This window comes from Scyliorhinus torazame, chromosome 5 (genome assembly GCF_047496885.1).
Source record: "Scyliorhinus torazame isolate Kashiwa2021f chromosome 5, sScyTor2.1, whole genome shotgun sequence".
Classification (NCBI taxonomy): Eukaryota; Metazoa; Chordata; class Chondrichthyes; order Carcharhiniformes; family Scyliorhinidae; genus Scyliorhinus; species Scyliorhinus torazame.
Genome location: NC_092711.1, coordinates 283,205,237 through 283,218,214, shown reverse-complemented (window position 1 = coordinate 283,218,214; position 12,978 = coordinate 283,205,237).

Genomic DNA, 12,978 nt, shown 5'->3' with positions numbered 1-12,978 from the left:
TCTCGTTCAACCTCCAATTTAATTGTGGGAGGTTATCCTGTGACCAGCAGACTGATGAATGGCCTCTCACATAATTTAGTGGGCCCAGCAGCCATGTTTCCTGCTGCAATGGGCTGGATTAAATTCTGCCCCGTGTCCTTTTGGCGCTTGACCAACATCAGCAAAACAGATGAACTGGTCACTTATCACAGTTGCCATTCTGGGACTTTGATGTGTGCATATTGGCAGCTGAATTTGCTCCATGACAACAGTGACTAGATTCCAATGGCTTTTGATTGGTTGTGAAAGACTTTGGGACATCATGAGGTTGTGAAAGGTGCAATATGAGCGCAATTCTTTCTCCAGGCAGGCTTGAATGAAAGTTGCTGGTTAATAATTGAGAATGTTGTAATCCATTATGAGAACCAGAAGCAAAATGTTCTTCTGTCTTTGTGCTGCTGTTGTGGGCTGAGATGGCAGCAGTTCTTCAAGTCGGAGGTTGGGCATCTCTGAAGTCTGCCTGCAGGGAATTGGTAAAAAGCCACCTTGGTGCCAAGTGGAGGAAGAGGTATGAGAATGAAGAAAAACTTCATGGAAATAGGAAGAAGGCTCTCGTTTGACTGAGGGGATTCTCTTTTTATTGCAGGTAGGGTGGCACAGTTGTGTTCCCAGGCTAAGGGAATTATCAGCTCAGGAGAAAACTAGAAGAAATTCTTTAATTCCTGAAGCATTCCTTGTCTGCAAATCAGCCACATTTCAAAATGGAGATTAGCACATTACTGAAGACAACTACACAAGGCGAGCAGTATTCAGCAACAAACACTGCAGCGCCAAAAACATTTTTTGCACAAAATTCTAAAAATAAAGTTCTCCAAAGCTAATATCAGCCTGTCACTTGTCAGTCTGATGTGTCGAAAAGGCAGCTCAACAGCACTAACAGCAGATTTTTTTGGAGGGGACCTGCTGCCCTTGATGGCACCCAGAGCTATACACAGAAAACTGCGAATGCAAGCACATTAAAACAGCTTGCATGCCATTTCCATTGCTGCACCCTATTTAAGACACAGTCACAAGCGCAGAAGAGTTCAAATACAGATCATGGGAAGAATTACCACCCATTTTTCATCTTGATGCATTTCTCAGCTGTCATTTGAAGGCAGGAAGTCTGTCAATATTTCTATGATTTCTCTCTTGTAAACTGTGAAGAGGATAGTGTAAAACTTGAAAAGGACATAGACAAGTTGGTGGAGTGGGCAGAAAGTTGGCAGATGATGTTCAATGCGGAGAAGTGTGAGATGATGCATTTAAGTAGGAAGAAGTAGGAGAGACAGTATTAAATAGGGGGTATAATTCTTAAAAGGGTGGAGAAGCAAAAGAACCTGGATGTATATGTGCACAGATCATTGAAGGTGGCATGATAGGTGGCGAAAGTAGTTAATAAAGCACGTAGTATTCTTGGCTTTATGAATAGGGGTATAGAGCACAGGTGCATGGAGGCTATGCTGAGCTTATGCAAGACACTATTTAGACCTCAGCTGGACTATTGTGAACAGTTCTGAGTACCACACTCCAGGAAGGATGTGAATGCATTGGAGAGAGGGAAGACGAAGTCTACAAGAATGGTTGCAAGGATGAGAAACTTCATTTTTAAAAAGTAATTCATGGGATGTGGGTGTTACTGGCTGAGCTTGCATTTATTTCTCATCCCTAACTGACTTTGAACTAAATGATTTGCTAGGCAATTTCAGAGTACAGTTTTTTTAAGAGTCAACCACATTGCTGAGAGTCTGAAGTCACATGTAGGCCAGACTAGGTACGGATGGATACTAAAGGACATTAGAGAACCAGGTGGATATTTATGACAATCAGTAATGGTTTCATGGTCATCATCAGACTTTTAGTTCCATATTTGTTATTGAATTCAGTTATAAGGATAGTTTGGAGAGAAAAAGGCGAGGAGGAGATTTGATAGAGATATTCAAAATCATGAGGGGGATGGGAAGAGTAGATAGGGAGAAATAGTTCCCACTCGTAAAAGGATCAAGAACAAGAGTGCACAGATTTGTATTTGCAAAAGAAGCCAATGTAATGCAGGGGAAAACTTTTTCACAGAACGGGCGCTGCCGGTTTGGAATGCCTTGAAGTGTGGTGAAGGAAGGTTCAATGGAGGCTTTGAAGAGGGCATCAGATAATTACTTGAATAGAAACAATGAGCAGGGTTGCGGGGAAAAGGCAGGGGAATGGCACTAACTCATAATGCTTGTTTGGAGATCCAGTACAGACTCAATGGGCCAAGTGGCCTCCTTCTGCGCCAGAATAATTCCGTGATTCTGTAATTCTCACCTTGTGCATATTGGAATTGCTGTACAGTGAATATAACCCTAATTTTGAAGGCCAGCTAAAGCAGTAAATCAATTAAAACCATTTGATGGGAAGCAGAGACTTTTAACCTACAGAATGTTTCAGTTGTGCTATAATCACCAGTTTATGGTCAATTTGCTTCAATAACAACACTGTGCAAGAATACTGACTACATCTCAAAGTCAATAATGTCTCAAAATGTGCTTGGCACAAAAAGGAAAAATGAAAGTATCAAAATGATATTAAATGTTGCACATAGATGCCATCAAATATACATCAGGGCTGATGAGGCCCCTAACAATCTGGTGCATTACACTCCCCAACGAGTTCTTTTTCTGAGTAAGTGGTTTAAACAGATCAGGCCATTTACCATTCTTGTGCTACTACAGGGAGCTGCTGACTTGCCTCAAGCTAATATGGGTGCATTACTGTTCAGGAACATAAGGTAAATGGGAAGGAGGAAGAGTAAAGAGGCACTCAAGTAACTTCCTCTTTTTGTTTTAGAACAGATCCAGCCTTGCCTGCCCATTAAAATAAAAAAAAGCCAACCCACTGATGAGAACAGGGAGACACTGAATATCATTAACATTACAGCTTCTTCAGACATGTTTTATTAAATTTCATACTTAGAAATTCATTAAAAATGATATGTACTACAACTACAGTGACCTGGTAATTTCAATAGTTGCATACCATACACCCAGACAGCTAAAGAGAGACAAAGTGCCTGACTGCATTATTCATTATGCTGAAAACTATTATGAATTATAAATTACTATATTTACATTGAAGTGCTGGCTCCCATTTGACAGCAGTGTAGGAAGAAACAAATGGTCCCAATACTAAAGAAGGAAAAGCACAGCAGACGGTTCCTGCATTAAATTCTCACAAAGAAATACAAAGAATGGCACCAAAGTTCACCTTGAGGCAGGCCGAACGCCAAGTTGGTGTTGGCAGTTCATTTTACATTCCACCCAATATTCTTTTCCATTCAGTTGGGCTATTTCAAAGGAGAGAGGGTGTTCCTTTCTTTTTAAATATATTTTATTACAAATATGTATCAAAACAGGTTACAGCCAATAAACACCCAGGACACATACTTCCCAGCAATCAACTATACAGTCTGTACAAATCTCCTCCCCCCCCCTCCCTGAGACAAACAGCTCCTCAAACACGGTCACAAACCTCCCCCACCTTTTCTCAAACCCCCTTGCAGAGCCCCATAACACATACTTCGTCTTCTCCGACCGCAGGAAGTCATTCAGATCAGCCAACCAAGCCGCTACCCCCGGTGGTGATGCCGACCACCACTCCAGTAAGTTTCGCCGCTGTGCAATCAGAGAGGCGAGGCCATGACATTGGCCTTCCTCCTCTCCATGAGCTCCGGCTTCTCTGAAACCCCAAATATCGCCACCAACGGGTCCGTCCTCCACTATCCTGGCTAAGACCGCGAACACACCAGCCCAGAACCTTCCCAATTTCCCGCAACCCCAAAACATGTGCACGTGATTCATAGGCCCCCGCCCACACCTCTCACACTCATCTGCTACTCCTGAAGGAAGCCATTCATTCTCACCCGAGTCATATGCACCGAGGGCACCACCTTAAACTGCATCAAGCTCATCCATGCACAAGAGGAGGTCTTGTTTACCCTATGCAGTGCCTCTCTCCATAGAAAAATGAAATGAAAATCGCTTATTGTCACAAGTAGGCTTCAACTGAAGTTACTGTGAAAAGCCCCTAGTCGCCACATTCCGGCGCCTGTTCGGGGAGGCTGTTACGGGAATCAAACCGTGCTGCTGGCCTGCCTTGGTCTGCTTTCAAAGCCAGCGATTTAGCCCTGTGCTAAACAGCCCCTAACAGACAGAGGGTGTTCCTAATATCCTGGCCACAATCTCAGGGAAATATACCAGGCCCTACTTCAAAGATTTGTATACATTTCCATATGACGTGCAAGAACCCGTTGCATTAGAAAAATTGTATGGATGTAAAATAAATCTGAAGCCCCCTCACCTGAGGCCCCCTCAGCCTGGAGTTTTCTAGCCCGCCCCATCCCGTGGCGGGTTTTCCCCCAATGGAGGCGACGAGCCGTGGGACAATGGCAGGGTCTCCCGGTCTGGCTGGAGTCAATGATGATTTGCATAGCTTGCCCGACCGACTGCTGGGGAATCCATGGCGGGAGTCGGTTTCGGCGCGACCAGAAGATCCTAGCGGCAAGAAGGTCTGGAAAATCCTCCTGACTCACCAGTGCAGACTGGAAGAGTTACCCTTCAATGTAAAGAAGGGGATTATGGAAGGGCTGTGTTAAACAATATAACAACCGATTTTCAACTTCTTTCAGGAAAAAAAACTATCTGCTCACAACACTTGCCATATCATGTTGAGTGTTAGTTTGTTGAAAAATGCTAAAATTAGAAAATAAATAATTTCCTCCCACATTAATGTTATGTAATCGCAAAATAACCTGTCAAACTCCAATGCGCAATATGCTAATTGAGTGAATAGTTCCATGTTATGAAGAAAAGATGCGGTTGAGTAATATGTTAACAAAATTGTTAACCTTGATGGCCAGAAGAACAGCTACTGTGAAATGCAGTAATTAGGTAAACAGTACACATCGAGTAAGTGGTGTGCAGTTCAGGCGTTTTAACAGTTGTTTTGGGAATGTAGTTCTGACACAAGCTGGTTAATGTCTTCTGGGCAGAAAAGCAGAGCTTTCATAACAACCCGCTCAGGGAGAAGCTTTATCTGTTAATGTGTGGTGTCTTCTCCTCTCTCCTTGGGAAGAGCCTACGGATAATGGCATTATTGCTATGCAAATTAGGTCATTACTCTCCCCATCAGCCATTTGAATACACCATAAAAGCAGAAAATGCTGTGAATGATCAGCAGGCAAGGCAGGACCTATGGAAGAAAAGATGGAAATTGGACAAGAAAAAAAAGATGGGTCGAGAGGTGCTGGAAAGGCCAGTAGTAGAACCAACCTTTCCTGTCCAAAACAAAATATACAACGTTCTGGACTCCACACTGAAAACAATTTCAGATCATAACCGTTGCTCCCACTTAAGCGTTACACCATCACGCCTATTGTCATTTAACCAGCCTTGCCTTCCATTTTGTTACCTCGCTAATCTTTTCCAGGTTTGATGAAAGCTACCTGGAACATTGGGCTGGATTTTCATGGAATTGGCGAGACTGTGGAGGTGATAAAATGGCGGGCAGGTGAGCCCTTTAAACAAAAGCAAATTACTGCGGATGCTGGAGTTGGGAACAAAAAGCAGAAAATGCTGGACAATCTCAGCAGGTCTGACAGCATCTGTGGAATCCTTTATGTGCTTTGTTTTTTAAACTGTGATAAATAAACTAATTAATTAATTGAAAGGCCCCTAATTTAAAGGCACTGTAACAAAACAACACATTCAAACAAAGCCAATCAAATTAAATTAAAATGGTGTTCCCTGGGCCGGTGATGCACTGCAGCCCCTGTGATGTCCTTTGGCGGGCCATCATCCTAACTTCTTACTGCAATTAGGAGGCAGAGGCAGCCACCAAAAAACAAGAGGGAGTCTCATACATTTATGCAAATCTGGATTCCAGTGTATCGACGGAATCCCGGTTACATTTTCACAGGGGCCTAAATGAGGAAGGTGTCCCAGCTGAATGATGTTGGCTGCTGTGAGGAGATGAAGAGCCCATCCTCGTTAAGTGAAAATCTTTCCTTTGTGCAGCTAAGGGCAGCAGAATTGCACTTTTGGATCATGGCCTACCCTGTCGAAGCCCCACCCCTCTTGGGAGATCCCCTTCCCACCATTTAGTTGCTTGCCAGTAAGCCCTCTTTTGGTATGGGTCAAACTTTTGCCCTCTAATTACCACTATCCATGCATTTCAAGAGGGCGGCAAATCCAGTAACAGACACATGGGACCCAGGAGTTAAAATTTTAGTGAGAGGATATTCATGTTTAACCAATTTATTGGAGTTCTTTTAAGGAGTCACATGTGCTGTGGATAAAAAGGAACGAGTGGATGCACTGTGCTTATATTTCCAGAAGGCATTTGAAAAGGTGCCAGATGGGGTATAGAAAGATACAGGCGGTTGGTCTAAATAGGACATGTGATCGGTACAGGCTTGGAGGGCTGAAGGGCCTGTTCCTGTGCTGTGTTGTTCTTTGTTCTTTGTTCTTTTGTTCAAATCAAAGACTATTGCAGGAAATAAAAGCTCGTGGTGTATGGAATAACATATTGGCATGGATAGAAGATTGGCTAGCTAACAGGTCTACAGAAAGTAAGTCTGTTTCTGGTTGACAGATTGTAATGAGTGGTGTATCACCAAGATCAGTTCTGGGGTCTCAACTTCTTACAGTTTAGAGAAATGACTTGGATGAAGGGTCCGGAAGTGATGACACAGAGTTAGGCAGAAAAGTAAGTTGTAAAGATGACATAAGGAGGCTACAAAGGGACAGAGGTTGTTTAAGTGAGTGGGCAAAGGTCTGGAAAATGGAATATAATGTGGGCACATTGTCCATTTTGGCAGGAAGAATAAGAAAGAAGATTATTATCTAGATCTTGAGACTTTGCAGAGCTCCGAAATTCAGAGGGATCTGGGTGTCCTAGTGCATGAATCACAAAAGACTCGATGCAGGAGCAGCAAGTAAATAGGAAAGCTGATCGAATGTTGTTGTTTATTGCGAGGGGAATTGAATACAAAAGTAGGGAGGTTAGGCTTCAGTTGTGCAGGGCACAAGTGAGATCACATACGGAATACTGTGTACAGTCTTATTTAAGGAAGGATGTAAATGGGTTAGAAGTAGTTCAGAGAAGGTTTATCAGACTAATACCAAGATTGGGCAAGTTGTCTTTTGAGGAAAGGTTGGGCCAGTTAGGCTTGACTGAAACCTTTAAGATCCTGAGTGGCCCTGACAGGGTGGAAGTTTCCTCGTGTGGCAGAATCAATACTGGGGGGTCAATATTTAAAAATAAGAAGTCACCCATTTATGACAGAGATGAGGAGAGTTTTTTTTCTCTCAGAGTGTATTGATTCTTGGCATAGGCAGATAGATTCTTGATAAACAAGAGGGTGACAGGCTATTGGGATAGAAGGGAGGTTACAATCAGATTAACTATGATCTGACTGAATGGAGGAGCTGGCTCCTGGGATCGAGTGACCTAACCCTGCTTCTAATTCATATGTTTATAATACGAAGGTTCTGAAACAAGATCAAGGGGCGAAATTCTCCTGAAACGGCGCGATGTCCGCCGACTGGCGCCCAAAACGGCGTCAATCAGACGGGCATCGCACCGCCCCAAAGGTGCGGAATGCTCCGCATCTTTGGGGGCCGAGCCCCAACATTGAGGGTCTAGGTCGGCGGCGGAGGAATTTCCGCCCCACCAGCTGACGGAAACGGCCTTTGGTGCCCTGCCAGCTGGCGCGGAAATGACATCCCCAGGCGGCGCATGCGCGGGAGCGTTAGCGGCCGCTGACAGTTTCCCATGCATGCGCAGTGGAGGGAGTCTCTTCCACCTCCGCCATGGTGGAGACCGTGGCAGAGGCGGAAGGGAAAGAGTGCCCCCACGGCACAGGCCTGCCCGCGGATCGGTGGGCCCCGATCGAGGGCCAGGCCACCGTGGGGGCACCCCACGGGGCCAGATCGCCCCACGTCCCCCCCAGGACCCCGGAGCCCGCCCACGCCGCCTTGTCCCGCTGGTAAGGTAGGTGATTTAATTTACGCCGGCGGGGCAGGCAATTTATCGGCGGGACTTCGGCCCATCCGGGCCGGAGAATCGAGCGGGGGGGGGGCCCGCCAACCGGCGCGGCGAGATTCCCGCCCCGCCGAATATCCGGTGCTGGAGACTTCGGCAACCGGCGGGGGCGGGATTCACGCCAGCCCCCGGCGATTCTCCGACCCGGCGGGGGGTCGGTGAATGTCGCCCATGGTCTGAATATTTAGGATAGCAGGGCAAGCTGCCGATCACAGAGTGAGGTTGTTGATGTTATATGAAAGGTAGACTCTCTAGGCCAATCACCTGCTCTGACTGTGGGAAGAAATTCATTCAGTTATACAACCTGCTGATGCACCAACGTGTTCACACTGAAGAGAGACAATTCAGCTGCTCTCATTGTACAAAGAGGCTGAGATAGTCATCAAACCTGCTGGAACATGAGCGAATTCACACCGGGGAGAGGCCATTCACCTGCTCTGTGTGTGAGAAGGGATTTATTCAGTTATCCAAACTACAGATGCACCAACGAATCCATACCAGGGAGAAGCCGTTCACCTACTCTGATTGTGGGAAGGGATTCAGAGATTCATCAGCCCTGGTGAGACACCAGTGAGTTCACACCAGGGAGAAATCAGGATGGCACGATAGCACAGTTGTTAGCACTGTTGCTTCACAGTGCCAGGGTCCCAGGTGCGATTCCCGGCTTGGGTCACTGTCTGTGCGGGGTCTGCACGTTCTCCCTGTGCCTGCGAGGGTTTCCTCTGGTGCTCAGGTTTCCTCCCACAATCCCGAAAGACACGCGGTAAGGTAATTTGGACATCCTGAATTCTCCCTCTGTGTTCCCGAACAGGTGCCGGATTGTGGTAACTAGGGCATTTTCACAGTAACTTCATTGCAGCGTTAATGTAAGCTTACTTGTGACAGTAAAGATTATTAGTTAATTAATTAAATCCTATCCTATAACTTTTATCTTCCTGACGTCGATTGTCAGTCTAAACTCCTTGTAAGTCCAGGAGTACTCATCTACAAGTGAGTTTCAGCATGGGCTGCTAGAACAGCATCATCAGCAAACAGCAACTTTTGTTTTAGGGGTGCAGTCTTGCCAGGGTGAACAGCTTGCATCAGCTTTGGCATTCAAGTGGACACCCTCGTTTTGGTCACCGAAAGCGTACAATAGCAGCATAATAAAAATATGCCAAAGAGAGTCAGCAGCAGGACACAGCCCCGCTTTACCCGCTATCTGATCCTGAAAGCTTCTGGTGATTCTGCATGTTCTCAAGGAAAGAAGAAATGATGCTCAGGAATCCAGGCAGGCAATCTATTTCTCCAGCAGTTTAAAGAGTCCGTCTCTGCTGACAAGGTCAAAGTTCTTGGCGAGGTCTATGCAAGCAATGTAGATTGGTCTGATATGTTCATGGTTCTTCTCGTGTAACTGCCAAAGTGAGAAAGGCATATCAACTGTTGATCTGCCAGCTCTGAAGCTACACTGCAACTCAATGCCAGGGTGGCAATCTGGCCAGAGCGACGTGATCAAGAACCTTTCCCACAACCATAACAAGGAGATGCCTCAGTAATTGTTACAGTCATTGAGTTCCCCTTTGGTTTGATACAAGGTGACTATATTTTTGTATCATACTTGTCTTGGGACACATATATTCTCTTCTAGCAAAGACACAAAAGGTTACAGCGATGCAGCATTAATAGTTATCCATTTTTGTTGATTTCAGGTGGAATGCCATTGTTTCCTGGGGTTTTACCACTGTCAAAATGGCCAATGACCTTGTTAAGCTCCACTATGGTGGGCTCACTGTTCAGCTCTTCCATGGCCGGAAATCCTGGAATGGTGCTCAGAGCTTCTTCAGTGACAATGTTCTACATTGTGTAGAGTTTGAGATTGTTCTCCACACACCTTTCCATCTGTTTGTTAGATTCAGCAATGATCATCCCTACCTTGCCTTCAAGGGGGCTGAATTGGTTGCTGCTGGACTGGTTGCTTTCTTGATTCCTTCATATATCCCTCTAGCGTCCCCAGATTCAGCAGCAGATTGTACGCTCTTGCAGCGTTTCAACCAGTATTGAATGGCACAGTGCCTAGCAGTTTGCTGAGACTTGATCCTGGCAGTCCTTGGAGTGCCTAGATTTTGTTTGTTGGGAACTTGCCCGAAGGTCATGACAGCTTTCCCCTTGAAATGAAATGAACTGAAAATCACTTATTGTCGCAAGTATCCTCGGGAGCTTCTGTTGCACATGCATGTTTACTTGCAGTGACTGGTGTACAAGGACACCCAGGTCTCGTCACGCATTCAACTCTCTCAATCTATAGCCATTCAGATAACAATCTACCTTCCTGTTTTTGCTACCACTTCAGTGGTTCATCTTGTTTGACACAAAACCGATTAACTCTTTTCCCTTCTGACTTTTGATCTTCTCTTCTCTGGGACCTTGCCTATTGAGCCGTTTTCCCATTACAACTGCTGGACTCTTTTTAGTGTTATGGGCCAGGGTTTAGAGAACCCCAAAGTGTATCATGGCGTTCACCTGACCCACAACTTTTAACAGATTGTGGTATGAGGAGCACACGGCCCACTCTACAGGTATGGTACAGCAGAAATGGAAAAGTATTTTTTAAAGCAAAACAATGTTTATTCTATGAACACAAGTGAACCATTTTAAAACATACAGTGAATATCTTAGCAACCATTAATTCAAATACAACCCCCAAAGAATACAACACTAAGTAATGCTTAATAACTTCCCAAACAACATCCAGAAGACAAAAGAAACACCTTTTAACAGAAGCACATTAGGTTTACATTCACTCCTGAGAACATTTATAATTCTGAATTCAGCAAATGATCAAGGGATAGTCTTTTGAAGGCAGAGAGAACAGCAGTACACCTGCTTGGTCTGGCTTCAGCTCCAACACTGAAAACAAAACTAAAACACACCCTGCAGCAAACAGCCTAAAATGAAAGTAAAAAGCTGACAGACAGCCCAGCTCCACCCACACTCTGACATCACTGAAAAACACCCATTTCTTAAAGGTACATTTCTTAAGCACCCATTTCTTAAAGGTACTCTCACATGACATTCGATATCGCTAACTATCTCATTCCTAACAGCTCACAGTTGGAAAGCTATCAAAAATCTCCCATTGTGATTGAGGCAACTGTACAAAAAGGAATACAATTGGGAATTGGCGTCCCATTTTACATTCAAAATGGAAACAAAAATCGGCCGTGATATAAAATCTGTTTGCTATAGCCCATTTTCCATTCCTGCTGAAGGCCAATTTCTTTCTTCCCCAGGATATGCAGAGTTATCAATTTCAGAGACAAGCAACCAAATTGATTATTATTTTCAGTCTACACACAAATAACATGAAAGCAGATTTATTAGCATCTTAATTGCCGATCATCTCTGATCCATCCTTCCCTGTACACGATGCTATTAAACGACACAAACAAATTTATTTTTAATTATACTGTGGACAGTTGGTCATAAGATTCCAAACTGTGGCAGCTTTGTTCAAGGGGGTCAGAAATAGAATTTGTCATTTAGCCATGTTCTGTTCCTGTTTCATCAGTGGACCTGAATTCTAAACCCTTACCTGTGATCACTCGAAAGGGCAGTATAGAATCCTGTACGCTCACGTGCCTTTTCCCCCCACATTATATGTTCTTTTGTCTTTTCTGAGCAAGATTGATTGACTAATTCCAGTTCACCAAATACAACAGTTTTATTTTGTGAATTAACATCAGTTGGGGCACTTTGATTGTGATCATTCAATTCATTGAGGTTACACGGTTGCGGTAAGATTGTGACATCCTTGTCTGTACAACCTGGCTCAAAACCCAGCTCACAGAAAATTATTTAAGTGCCCCTTTAGACCTTAATGCCACAACAAATGATGGTAGCTTTTGTGCTATCACTTTCAGAAGGAGTGAAAATTATAAACTGGGATATTTTAATGATATATTAACATAGTTTTCTACTTTGATTCGAGATAGCATTTTGTTCTCATTAGATGCAGTGATTTAATAAAATGTAGCATTAATATGTCAGTACTTGCCACTAAAGTAAATTCCCGACACATGTCCATGTGTTCTTCAATCATCCAACAAAGTACATTTTATTGCACGTGAGACTGCCGGTTATGGAATAGAGTTTCAGCTAGTTTTCACTTGTAAGTTCACGCAAAATTGACCAAGCTGACGCAAATGATCATGGAACTTCAAGCACAAGCTATGTTCTGTGCAAATTGAGTTTCTGAAATATTTTGTGTTGGTTTAAAAAAACATTTCCTTTAACTTCCTGGCTCTCCAGTGTTGGATATGGGAAATACGCCAAAGATGCACTGGGGAATCCCTCTTGGAAGTGCCCATGTAAACATTTGCATAGCCATTGTCCAGAAGTTATAACTCTCCCTGGACAGTTGCGAACCATTGGGAATCATCTGACAAAGCGATTTAAATCATTAACTCCACATGGTTCCACCAGTGTTACACTAACAGTTGCTGCGAAAATGTTAGAAGAAATAAAACCACTTTTAACTTCAGCATAACTATTTAAAATACACAAATCGATCTTAGCACAGGATTGCCCAAACACTCCAGCTAAACCACCCCCACGGTATTTCCCGCTGATACCCCCCCACCCGCACAGGGTTCTGTCCACCCTCCCCCACCCCCACTCCCTCCTTCCCCCCACAAAATGAGGCCCCACCCTGAAATGGATGGACAGCCCAATCCCCACCCAGTTAGATCCTATGCCTCCCACTCTGACTCCCAACCCCTCCTACCCCAGCCTGATCGCCAAATCCAAAGCAGCCGGAGTCAACCCCAGCCTCCCAGACCTGACACGGTTCGACCCCCCCGCCCCCCCCCCCCTCTGCAAGACCCACCCTCCCAAAGCCCCTCA